Source organism: Tetrao urogallus (assembly GCF_951394365.1).
Source record: "Tetrao urogallus genome assembly, chromosome: 1".
NCBI lineage: Eukaryota > Metazoa > Chordata > Aves > Galliformes > Phasianidae > Tetrao > Tetrao urogallus.
In genome coordinates this window covers 110,108,779-110,122,366 of record NC_136813.1, presented here as the reverse complement: position 1 = coordinate 110,122,366, position 13,588 = coordinate 110,108,779, and the positions used below count along the sequence as shown (strand labels likewise).

The following is a 13,588-nucleotide window of genomic DNA, read 5'->3' as shown; positions in this document are numbered from 1 at the left end:
TCAAGCAGGCAGATGATATAATTCTGAAAGTAACAGAGAAGCAGATGAGTGCCTACATGCATGATGATTCTATATGCAAGTGTGCATTTAGATGTGCTGAGAGATGTTTTATATGCATTATTTTGTACAATATGAGAATATATGGCTTCAATATTGCAAATATAGGGCGTTAGGCAAATAGTACAGTTAAAAAAAATAATTCATAGATGAACACATGCTCTAATTTCTTCACAAGTCCAAAGAATTTGCCCAACTGCAGCCCTAGTACAGGCAAGACTGAAGATCATGTTCAATTTAGTCTCCTTTTCACAGAACACTTTACATGAGTCTTGTATTGTTTTTCCTTTTAAAAGCATATATGGACAAGCAACTTTCCTCAGCACTGCTTTAAACTGCTGTGACTCAAATGAAAAAAAAAAAAAAAAAACCAAAAAAACCCCTAATCACCAGGAAAGAATATAACACAGCATGCTTGACTGTAAGGTCAACTAACACACTTCAAGTCACATGGACATCATGATCCAGTGGTGTGCAGTCCAACATGGGGAAACTGTTGTCACACAAAGACAATCTGGAGCCATGGTGCACTCCAGTGTGCATACACACACACACACATCATCACCATAGAGTCCTCCAAGGCAAACACAGAGTAATGGTGAAGAAATGGGGTTGAAAGGTCCTCTCAACCCACAGGACCAAACCACTGCACCAAAAAGCTTTTGGTTACAAAAGCACCATGCATGAGTCCCAAGCAGAAGCGTCTGAAGAGGTAGATGGTTTCCACACTAACAGTAAACAAAGTGAGCAACTGAATGGATTCCTGCACTTAGTTCAGTCTTCTTTCCTTAATCAGCTTAACTGCTGATTACATGCCTTACATGAGGCTGAATAAAGTAAAAGCTTACATGGCCGCACAAACCTCACCTGCTGAAGAAACACCTGATTCTGGTTACTCTCAACTCTGTATAGGACCATCTGACCTTCCTTTACTTCTGCTTTTTGTTTGACAATTTATGCTCAGCATGAACATTAAGTTTATTTGGAGGTTATTATAAAGACCATCTATTTTGCATAAATTTCCTTCTAGATTCTTTAGCAAACGATAATTAGGGCAACATACTAAGGAGTTAATTTGAGCTGTGTGGCATGTGACAGGCCTGAGCTGTGTGGCATGTGACAGATCAGACTCATCCAGAAGGTTTCCACCGCAAGAGTTTGGAGGCAGCTCTTACATGTGGACCATTGAAGCAATGTGAATGCATTCATGAAGTTCATCAGTAATCAGGAGGCTTCATAGTAGAAAAGCAACGAGTGCTAAGATTGGTAACAGTCTTGAATAAACTGTCATCTCTGACAGAAAAGAGAAGAAACAAATGCAGCTTTATAAATTTCTAAAGTCAGTTTTTCTTGAAGTTATTGTTTAATGAGCCCATGTAGGTTTTACAACAATCTGCAGCACCTGTTCTCTGTATGTGGGAAAATGTTATTTCCCTGTCAGCGTAACAGACATTGCAGGCTTAAAAAAGCATGACGCGTGTGAACATAGCCTGCAAATACAGCATTCACACAGAAACCCTGCCAGTGGCAGCGGGGGCTAGCTAGTCCAGAGCTCAGCTGAAAAGGTCTCTGTCACAGAAACTGTTGGATGGTTTGTTTGCATGTGGGTGACAAGGTGAGAGCAATGGAAAATGGCAATATCACTGTCATGATAAATATGAGTCAGACATTAGAAGTAGGAAAAAGTAGGAGAGAAACGCACATGAGTGAGCAAGCTTCATTGTTCTACTGTGGACAAACTTCAATCTGCCTCTAATCTCCTTCCTGTCGGGGCCAGTCCCTCCTGGTAGCATCCTTCTCTTCCTCATATCTCCCCTCCATTAAATTTCCAGCACCAGAATGAGCTGGCTTCATCCTGCTAAAGTAGAGACCGGGGAGGAGGGAAGGGAGGTAGGAAGAAAAAAAAAAAAGAAAAAAAAGAAAAAGAAAGAAAAGATCTTTATTTCCTCAACCATTGAAGGAAAGTAAGGCTGAACCCCCCTGTTTCTACTTAGGAAGCAAAGAAGGCCTCAGATGGGGCTGATACCCACTTTCCCCACTGGTGGTGGGACCAAAACCTCGTGCTCATGGTTGTGGAGGAGGAGGAAGAGAAGGCACGGCTCATGATGTACACTACCAGTTGGCCAGGCAAAGCTCCAAGGGGACAGTCACGAACTGCTGGCACTGGTGCTGTCACCCTCAGCTGACAGGTGTACGTAGAACTCGAGCCAGGTGGGTAAATCCAAACAGCACTGGGGGGGGTGAGAAATTCCCTGTAGCAGTCAGATTCCTACTACTGTGTGTAATATTTACAAGCCTGCTCTGGCGGCTTTCTTCTGGTGCAACTGAACAGCAAATGGTGCTGGGATTTTCCTCCTTCCCCACCGTTCCTCAGCCAAACCAAGCTGAAGAAACAAGCTGGGGTTTTGAGGGAAGACTAAGCAATCTCAGCTCATCCTGAAACAAGTACCCTTAGTCAGTGGGCAGAGAGGCCCTGCCATATGCTGCAGCCTACCTGACACACAGCTCCAGAGTTAGACAGTGAGACTCAAACCCACCTCTGTCCACCACCATCACTGCATAGTTGGTGCTGCAGCCAGCATCTAGGCAGGGATACCTCAAAGAATGGAATAGACAGCAAGAAGAGTGAAGGTGGCACTTAGAGAGACAGCCCAAAATATGTGGGCACAGTTCTCTGGCTGTATGTCTGTGCGAGGAGGGGATACTGTATTTGATGGGCAAATGAATTGCTACAGCTGCAGAAGGAGCTGCAGCTCAACATCTGCAGACAAATTCTCTTTCAAAACCTCTCATAATTACTGTCACGATTGCTGAGTTGTCATGGCTCCCAAACTGCTGTGACTGACATCAATCTAGGAAGAGAGAGGCAGAGGAGGACGTCCCAATGTGTGTTTTACAGGAAAGAGATACTTACGTGCAGAAAACAAAAGAATCACAAAGCTGAAGTGAAGCAAATGGTTAGTTAAATAATTTAAGTTGTTCTGCTGAAGAGTGTTTTCTCAAGGCTGAATGGTAACAGGGAAGGGGGAAAAACATCAAAGTCCATAGCCCCAAGCTTTGTCTGACCTGCTTTCACAAGGCTCTCCCCAAGTATAAGAGGAAAAAAAAAAAAACCACAAACCCACAATAAAACCCCTCCAACCGGGTCCCTGTTTCTATTTTGCTCTCTTTGAGAAATAGGGATACCAATTTGCAGAGAAAAAAAAACTCTGAGGTGAGCAACAACCTCCCAAGTCTGCATTTTCCTGCAGATTGATTGGACTTGGGACCAATGGTCACCAACACTGGTTTTCAAGATTTGCATGAGAAAATACTACTCATCACCTAAATAAACTCACTCCTTTCTATCCAAGGCAGAGGAAGATTTTAGGCTTATGTCTAAGCAGAATGGGGCACAGACAGGAATCCACTGAAGACATCACCAGGCTCTCTAGGCCTGCAGCCCCGCATGGCCTGACACAACCTGCCAAGCTGCTCCCTCACAATCTCTGGGCATGGGCACCACTTGCACAGTTTTATGGGCATCAGAAAGCATCCTAGCCTTATTTCTATAATGCCTCCACTAGCTACGGTCTTTTGTGCATGTCTCCACGTTGAAACAAAAAGCTGGGCTGGTCTCACTTCAAGAGGAAGGTGCAGAAGTGGCTAGATCTCACCTCAGAAAGTGACAATGGGTGCAGTTAAGGACACAGCAGATGCAGTCCACTTTCCGCTCATCATGCCTGCATCTCTCTTGCAGTCACAGAAATATACATGCATATACGTAATGCAGCTGTGTACAGACATATGATGAAGCTTTATGGGGTGGAGACCTACTCCCTGTCCACTAAGAGCAAAACATAGTGTGGGGGGAGCTAAAATGAAGCATCTCTTTCAAAAAAACATAGTTGTCTTATATGAAATCCCAGTTTGGCTAGATGAAATGGAGAGCAACTATGACAATTTTGCTTAGAAACAGTGATGAGATTGAAAATAAGCAACTGGAAGTAGTTCACCTGCAATATCATAAAAGGGTGCAGTGGTATGCGAGAGCTTGTATATACCCAAGAGTGTTTGTCTCTACTTGAAAATATGCTTTCAAAAGTATGTAAAAATTGAGGATGTGCAGCTGGTTACTTGCATGTGTTATTTTTTCATTTTCATAGAGCAGTCCACAGCTCCCAGCTTACAGACAGGTACAGAAGTAATCTGAAAACAGAGGGCTCCATTGGAGAGCACATTTGTACAGGTGTAGCATAGGCACATGGCACACCAATCAAAAAGATCTCTGCAGGGAGCTTGAGAGGAGCTGAGAACCTGGGAAAGCAAAGCACAGCAAAAGCTGTGAGAGCACTCTCTCTAAGAATAGTGTCTGCATGCCTTTCTGCTGCTCTGTGACATCTGCCAAGGAAAAGGATTACAGGCAATGCTAGACGGTACCAGTGCACTTCATTTTAACATATAATTAAGTTCAAAACAAGTCCCAGTAAAAATTCCACCTACGCAGTATGGCACAGTCAGGCAGGAAGAAACTCTTCAAACTGGTACTACATTAAAATGTCTCACACAAATTTCTTATCTTCCATTACATAATACTAAATTCTTTCAAACCTCAGCAAATTTACAGTGATTACTGCTGGGCCTCCAAAGTCAAAGAAAGAAATCCAACAACACTGAATTCTTTCGTCTCAAACATCATAGAGTGAAAATGCATAAGCACAGCTGCAGAACTGTAAATTACATTTTTACATAAAATGAAACTTGGACTAAACACAGTCCTGTTAAAATAAATCCTCAGAGGTTAACTTTCCCATTTTTTTCTACTCACAAGCAGCTTTTTAGTGAACCAGTTTTTTTTCCTCAACAATTGTCTTTAAACATGACAATGTCCAATCTCTAGAGATCACAGAATCACAGAATTGCTCAGGTTGGAAAAGACCTTAAAAATCATCAAGTCCAACCACAACCTAACCATGCTACCCTACCTCTAACAACCCACCTCTAAATCATGTCCCTGAGCACCACATCCAAACAGTTTTTAAACACATCCAGGGATGGTTACTCAACCACCTCCCTGGAGAGCCTTTTCCAGTGCTTAACAACTCTTACTTAAAGAAATTCTTCTTGATATCCAATCTAAACCTCCCCTGATGCAACTTGAGTGTGTTTCCCCTCGTCTTGTCACCTTTCATCTGCGAGAAGAGACCAACCCCGCACTTGCTGCAATCACCTTACAGCTATTTGAGAAGAGCAACAAGGTCTCCCATCAGCGTTCTTTTCCCCTCGACTGAACAGCCCCAGTTCTTTCAGTTGCTCCTCATAGGGCATGTTCTCCAAGACCTTTACAAGCCTTGCTGCCCTTCTTTGGACCTGCTCCAGCACCTCAGTGCCCTCTGTGCATTGAGGTGTCCAGAACTGAACAAAGTACCCAATATTAAAAAATTAAGTAACTACGACATGGTTGTAGTAGACAGTTTTCTTAATGACTAATAATACTGCAGAAGAACACACGAGCATACGATGAAAAGAATTTAAGATAATCCCCAATAAACAATAGATGTTTTAGATACTCCCTATAGGGGGACAACTTAATCATGCACAAAATACAGTCAAAACCAGGCATTTTATGCAAAATCTTGAGTGTCTTGAAGAGTACTCACTTAAACAAAGCAAGCAGCAAATTTCTTCCTGTTACTATGTTTTACTCTGTTGATACAATGGTTAGAGATGTCATCCAATACAAACTGATGCATAGCATCGTATGTCCACTCTTACAATAACCACCAAAGGCATGGGAAGACAACAAAAGGAAATCCCACTTGAGAAGAAAATGAGATCAGCTCACTAGCATACAAGAAAAAGGAAGGGTTGAAATCACATCGAGATTTGCACTCCTAGTGCACAGTGCTGTTTTGCCATGTTTCTCCTTCAGTCCAGCCAACAGGCTTGCATATTCCCCACTGTAAATCCATGCAACATCCACCACCAGCCCTCATGGGAGCTGAGGCAGCTCATGCAGTGGTGGAGTTTCTTGATACAGACAAGTAGACACCAAAAGACAGAAATAGCATGACCTCTCTCATCTCTTGTGCAACAGGGAACTTGAGACTCTTGAAGGAGGGAAACAGAGCATTCACTCCCCCTCACATCAATTTTCAACTGACCTTCAGCTGTCTGAGGAGGACAAGGTGTAAGCTAATTATAGGTTTCTTGCTTCTTGCCCTCACGTGGGCAGAGCATCTTATGAATCTCACAGATCTTTCACAGCAGAGGTTGTTTTTCATTTCAAAGAAGAGCTGTTCATACTGAAGATATTTTTACTGTAAATAGTGCAAAACTACAGTACACAGCCAGCAGTTTCTTATTTTACAATTGTTGAAGACATACTGCATGTATTAGTTAATATGCTGTGTTTTCTTTGCAGTTTGTGTACACACAACACATGGTCAGAGAAAGGAGTCCTAGAGGGTTTATTTGGATAGAAGTCAGGTGCATGTAAACGCACTGTTAAATTAAGGAGCTGCAGAGTCAGCATTTCTAGATCTGATTGGAACTGCTCTTCTAAGTGCTCAACGCATCTTTACTACATTCAGCATTTCTTCCATCTCAGTTCATCTTACTGTAAAAAACAAGATACAGAAATGTCAGTGGGCTATCCTGGGGCTTCAATAACATAGTTAAAGTGCTGTGGGATCCTTGAAGAAAACGTTATAGTATGATAAAGTAATTATTGTTTGATACACTTCAGAGAACAACCCTCATAAAAGTAGAAATTATTATTACTTTTTAACATGTTAGACAATACAAACCACTTGCATTCAGACCACTAGGATGAAAAACAAACTTGAGGCTAGCTCTGTCCGAGAGACAAGGCTCAAAAGAATCCTTTCTAATTTGAAATTACAGTACTCTGGTCTGTGTATCGATAGCCACATTCAAAGGCTTCTTTGTCATAGCTGTTTTTCAGAGGCTTCTGGAAGAATGCCCTGACATGAAACAAAGGAATGATAAAGGTTATCCGTATCTAACGGGTTTCACTACTGAATCCAGCTCAAAGAAAAACTGATGACAGATTATGTAAAACAGGGGTCAGAAAATATATATGGTATGGGAGAGACAGAAGCAACACTTTATCTAGGCCTTGAAGGTCTCAGCTCTGGCGACAGACTCTTAAGGCAGATGTCCTTCAGTATCCTATAGGAATTCACATGCAATGAATTCCTCATTCCAGACCTTGCTGGGAAGTGTAGTCTCCTCCTACTTGATTTACTTTAAAATTACTGATAAGGAAACCATGCTGTAGCAGAACACTACCTCCAGTGCAACAGAGCACAACAGAGATGAGATAGGCAGCGCAACTGCAGACGAGAGATGAGTGTCCTAGTTCAGCCAAAGCTATAGAAAACAGAAACCGTGAAATAATCCAAGTCTGACAATACAGAAAGCAGAACAGCCTTCAAATCAGACATGCTGTGTTTCATTGCTTGTCTTTGGCAGCAGAAATCATGTTCCTATACAATTCATATTATCAAAGACTGGCATAGGAAGAAAAAAGCCCAAATATGTCATGATAATTTAATCCTTTTGTTTATTTTTTCTAACTGATCACTTACCTCAGCAATGGTCACGACTGGAGGGCTTCACCAGGACTGTAATGAAGGTTAAGTCCTGGGGAACAATTCTGGTTATTAAGGGAGGTTTCAGCTGACTACACTTTAATTACTGGAGTAGCACAACACTCTGAATTCCCAGGTACCCCATTTCAACCTGCAGACTAACATGACTTGGCTTAGCGCATATTCTAACGTTGTTCTCATAAATTCTTTAACAGTATTTCCAAATCTCAGAGGTAATCCAATTTCTTCTTTATTTTTACTATGGAGGATTTCAACAGGTACTTCAACTAAAAATAACTAAGATGGTGTGCTTCTGAAATGCCAAAAATAGGCTCCAAAAACAAATTCCTCTCCAAGTCTTGTAATAATTAAAAGCACCGTGAATTTGCTAAATACAAAATAAAAAGTGATTCTGTGTTGACAAAACATTTTCAGTAGTTCTCCACAAAGGCAACCCACAGCAACATTTGGTTAAAATGCTCAGCACAGGGGAAGAAAAATAATACTAGGTATCATCTGCTATTGGAGAAACACAGAAATTGTCAGTGACAGTAGAAAAGCAGAATGTTCAGGGTTTCTCAAACAGTGCAGTGCCTACGTTATCTGCATGAGCCAGGCCTAAATGAGCCAAAGTTTAAGGACTGACAAAACACACGCTGTCTGAGAAATACGTGGCAAATGAAGAACTGGATCTCCAAATAAGCAAGTTGAGTACTAATACATCATAAGACTCAGCAGGAACGATGTGATTTATACCTCTGAATTCACAAAGCACTGACATTTTCCTCTGCACTCTCCTCCGTGCCCCAAATTCACCAGTGTTTTGCTACTATGTGGAAACGAGAACAGCAAATTGTCCAGAACTGGTTTTGTTTGCTCTGAGACACTGTATTCCCTACCTCTAGTACAGTGGGACCTGAAGAGGTGTCTGTCTGCTGCCCTAATCCACAGCAGCAGCAGTAGAAACTGGATCTTCCTTCAAGATGGTTATTAAAAAAAAAAAAAAAAAAAAAAAAGTGTGGAAGATTAAGATTAGGGAAAAACGTGCAGGCAGTGATCAAGGTGAGAGGGTTGAACCCAAAAGAAAGGCAAGACATATCCACATTTCTGAGGTGATGGCAGAAGGGCAACAAAGGCAACCGAGGTGGAACTCCAGCTCTGAGCCTCAGCACTTTTCCATGTTCATGACAAAAATGCCTAATTTTCTATGAAACAACAAGCTCACCTCAGTGAGTGAGCTTTCCTTTGTCTCTGTGCAGGCACAAAGCAGAAGGGGTGACTGTTAACTGCATGGTCCTAGAGTTGGAGTAGAAAGACTTGCTCCTAACAGTGCTTCAGTCTGCTGAGGGGTGCTGAGCCCCTAATTGCTGCATCACTTGGGCAAATGCAGCCCACCTCTGACCAAGATCTTTTGAGAAGGTGCTGTAATTATGGCTCATCCCGGAAAAAGCTAGGGCAAGACAGAACATTACTTCATGTTGTTTCTTACTCCTCTGTATCCATAGAGCTACCGTAAAAAGCCAAACCAAAATAAAATAAAACATCAATTTAGATTAGTTTTCAAGGGTGAAATAGTTCTGTGTAGGAAAAGGGGGGGAGCTCACACATGTATGCAAGGAACTAAGGAGACATCTGGTTTCAGATAATGACAATGATTTACCTTTGACAATGGACAAACAAACAGAGCCTGAGCTCCTGTCTGCTTCAGCAATCGCTGCTTTCCCTCAGTTTCTGCTAACCTAACAGTGGGTATTCCATTTTTAGTTTTAATTACCAAAATATTACCAGGATAATTTGCTGCAGTGAACAACCACAAAACTGTAAAGACAGCAACATGCTCAGTTGCATGTAAAATTACTCCTGGTTAGAAAACAGCTATTTGTGTTTATCGAGAACTGTTCGGGAAAAGAACACTTAAGGAGTTTAGATTGGAAACCTCTAAAAGGAAAAAGTGAACTACTGCCATAGCACGTGACACAAGAACTGACTTCCTGGTGTGGGAAGGCAGCTTTTGCACAGATTTGCAAGCCTGGAACACTTTTTTCTCCACACCAAGAGACCAATGGAGCACTTAGCTGAGGTTTCAGAGGAGCTCAACTGATGCATGTAATACCTGCTGCGTACACTAACACACAGCACTGTTCAGATCAGAAGGAACGGAACAGATGCTATTGATCTCCCTGCCTTAGGTTAAGCACTTGGAGAGGGAAATTCCCCACCAGGGACACATGAAAAAACCAGCACTCCCACTGTGCAGCCTCAAGGGATCTAGAATTTCCCTCCTACTTCTCCATTTTTGACTCTGTCTTTCAACTGCATCCAAGGATGAGCACAGGTAAATAACGCAGAAGGCTTTACCCAAGGCTGACTCTAGCAGCTGCTTCAGAAGGGCAAGCTTGGGATGAAAGGAGTCCTAAAGAGCTGGAGCCTACAGAGCCTTATCGCTCTACAGCTCTGAGCCCCACTGGCTGCTAATCAGCCTCCTCAGCAATATCAAGAGCTGCTAATGTCCCAGCACCTTTCTACATGGCAGTAATTAAGAAAGCAAAGATAAGCAAGCATTGTTTTTACTGCAGGAATGTTGTGTTGCTAGAAAACACAACATCTAGAAACTAGATATCCATCTAGAAATAGAAATCTTTAGATATCTATCTAGAAAATTAGATACATATCCTCTTTCTTAAACTCTTCATGCATGTATCTGGAGTGGAGAATGTGCTTTGGAAATGACTGAATCACGTCTGTATGAGTTCACCAAGCAACACTTGCAGGGGTGAAGGGAAAGTTTAAGTGCAAGAGTCTTCAGACTGCCTCCATGCAGCAGTGCCTCCTGCAGTGACACTGGAAAAAAGCCATCTAGCCATTCCAGTCATGTTTCATGGTCAAGAAGAATACGCAAAAATACAGGCCACTGAGAGGGAAAACATCTCAGACAAAGCTTGGAATTTTTTGACAGCACTGGAGAGTTGCTGGTCTATTTTAACACTGCATAAGGCAGGAAGAAATTATGAAGAGGAGAATTACTTTTTCCATCCAGCATTAGAGGAGGATGAAGATCATGGCTTCATTGCCAGCATGGGCAGGACAATAATGCGTGAGGTGCAAGAGAGGAAGACCCAGAGTCTCCAACCTGTGCTCAACATAGGAAGCCTCCAACAGGTCAAACCTTTTTCTTTTTCACATCCAAATTCATGGGAATTGACTGAATGGGGATGGGAAGCAGAAGTAATTGCAGAGGATTTTCATTCAAAGAACAGATTCTCTTTTGGTTTGTCGGTGGACTGCTGCTAGCACATACTTCAGGAATCTTGAAGTATCCTCGTACTCTGCTATACAAGTAGGAAGCAAAGTTCCTTCTGATGTACTCCTGTGTTGAATTATGGGTTGTTTTACAAAGAGAGAATTTAAGAGTACAGTGCTAGGATTTGGACTTGATCAGAGGTCCGTAGATCTGTCTGCTGCTTTCAGCACATTCAACTACAAGGTGTAAGCAACTTGCCTTCAGAACCCAACAGGAGTCGATCTGAGAGTGTCTCAGATGGTTCATCTCATTCCTACCAGGAGGCTGAAGGCAGGCAGCTGCTCCTCCTCACTAGGAGTGCCTTCCATGGCATCCAGCAGATTAAGCTCCATTCCCTATGAACCTATACATTATTAATCTTATCTGAAGCAGACAGTGCTGACGCCCAGCTTCCTCAGTGTCTGGAAGAATATCAGCTGTCTCAAACTCAGCCCAAGAAAACGGAGAGAATGTTTGCAAGTAGCACAAGAAAATACTTCTCAAAACTTCGCAGGATTCAGAATTGTCTCCCCCTTTCTTTTCCTATACACTACCAAAGCAACCGCCTGCGATTCATATCCCACTCTGTTGTCACTGCAGTTACAGATACAAGACACTCCTTTTTGTATTTTCTGGTTACCAGATATCTGTCCCACTTCCAATCAGACAAAGACTTGGACCCAACTGGCCCATCCACTTGACTTTCAAGATGCAAGACTGTCTTTATCAGACCAACAGAACATGCAGTGGTGGAAAATATAGCATTACACTTCCCAAAGCCTAGGAATGGAACTGCAAAGAAAGATACACAACATAATTCCTTAGCTTCTGTTCCTTAGTCATCCTTCACTGAATTGGTTCCAAGACTTAATAATACCCATGGTTAGCTTTTTTGTTTTGTTTTGTTTGTTCTATGGGCCTTGGAGCATTATAACCAATAAATACCACATAGTTCCCAATTTGCTGGACAGCAAATTACCCCCAAAACTAGAAAAAAAACCCAACGATTTTTAGTAAGTTACAGATATTTCAAAGCCTCTAACAATCTCAAAGAAGTCTGAAGAGCTGTGCAGACCTACAAATACATGGCTCAGTATGTAGATTAAACACTTTGAAAATCAAAGAACACTAAGCACCGTAGCTAATTTTGCACTATCAACTTGTTGCTTGGCCCCATCTTTAAATTTCAAGATGCAGTCCAGCAGTGACACCAAGACACACATGCACACCCCATCCTCCCAAAGAAGGCAGAGATTTCTGTTGTGGCAACATTATAAGCAAGAGATATTTTAAAATAGAAACCATCCGCTATAGGGTCAAATGATTTCCAGTTTTCAATCCCCTAAACCAGGGACCGAGATTTTGATACTAAGTGAGAAAGTGCTCTACAATTCAAAATGTTACAGCCAAGCTGATGAAAGATAAGTAAAATCTGAATGACTAACATGCAGGAATTTTACTGCAGGAATCAACACACCATGTTCACATCTAACGAAAACACATTATTCATTATTATGGAAAAAATACTAATTCTACTCACTATTTCCCACAGGTTTACAGCGCTAATAAATCCAGATTTGTGTCATTAACTTCTAGAATTAATGACTGACTACCAGTATGAGTGCAATAGGTGGTGATTAAAGCAACAGAAATGTCCCATAATAAAGATGTTATAGCCTTTGTGTGAGGAGGCACTGTGTGGTAAATGAATATTAACTTCAAAGGTACAGCTCATTTTACATGGCTGGCCTCTCCTATGAAAGCTGAATTTGAAGCATGTCAGTATATTAACAAGATCACAAGATTATTATTTTTTTAATTGGTAATCATAATGAAGCACTATGCCTGAATAGTATTATCTTCACCCCCTTCCATCATTAAAAAAAAAAAGACATTATTTTCTAAAGCTCATTTTTGACAATGCAAGTCAACTGTTCACTCAGTTACTGCTTTGAAAGCAAGATGAGTAGACTAATCCATTTGTCTCCCCAGATGTGCTTCTTATATTGCCATTTTTACCACTAACTTTGGGCATGGCAAAAAAAAACTGTCTTGGATCTATGCTTGCTTCATGGCTGTTTTACAGTCTCTTTATACTTCATGATGGAAGTAGGCTGATAGTTTTGTAGCATGAAGTCCCCTGTTTAATTCTAGTATAAAGTACTTGGGAAAAAAAAAAAAAAAAAAAAAGATTTTCAAGTAGAAGGATGAAAAAATATTTCACTTCCACACTCAAATTCTACAAGGCCAAACTACTGAACACCAAGGTAAACCTACTCATTTATATTTACCTGGTGAGTACATACAGTGTTGTTTGACTAGACCTGACATTATCCTGTTTATCACTGTAGAAAAGGAAGACTAGATAAGCACATATAACATACTTGTTTAGCTAAAGCCTGTAGGCCTCCCCACAATCCTACCTGGGTTTGACCCTCAGAGTCTTCTCCGTATGTTCTTAAGACACATCCACTAAGCTTTCATCACAGGACAAGGACCAGAAATTTACTTCACTACCTGGTTTCCAACTGACCACTGCTCTTAACAGTCTGATGTCTTGCATACTAGTGTACGCAGGTGGAGCCAAGATCTGTTCATATATGCAGGACAAAGCAAATGGAGAAAGCTTGATTTGAATTATGCTGGACACAGCATT

General features: G+C 41.5%; 1 protein-coding gene across 1 annotated transcript in view; it reads right to left on the bottom strand.

Moving 5' to 3' along the window:
• The window catches only part of CMSS1 (cms1 ribosomal small subunit homolog), a gene marked incomplete at both ends in the record, with an annotated part of 228,109 nt that overhangs the window by 28,802 nt on the left and 185,719 nt on the right, over positions 1 to 13,588 (bottom strand). The window lies entirely within an intron of this gene.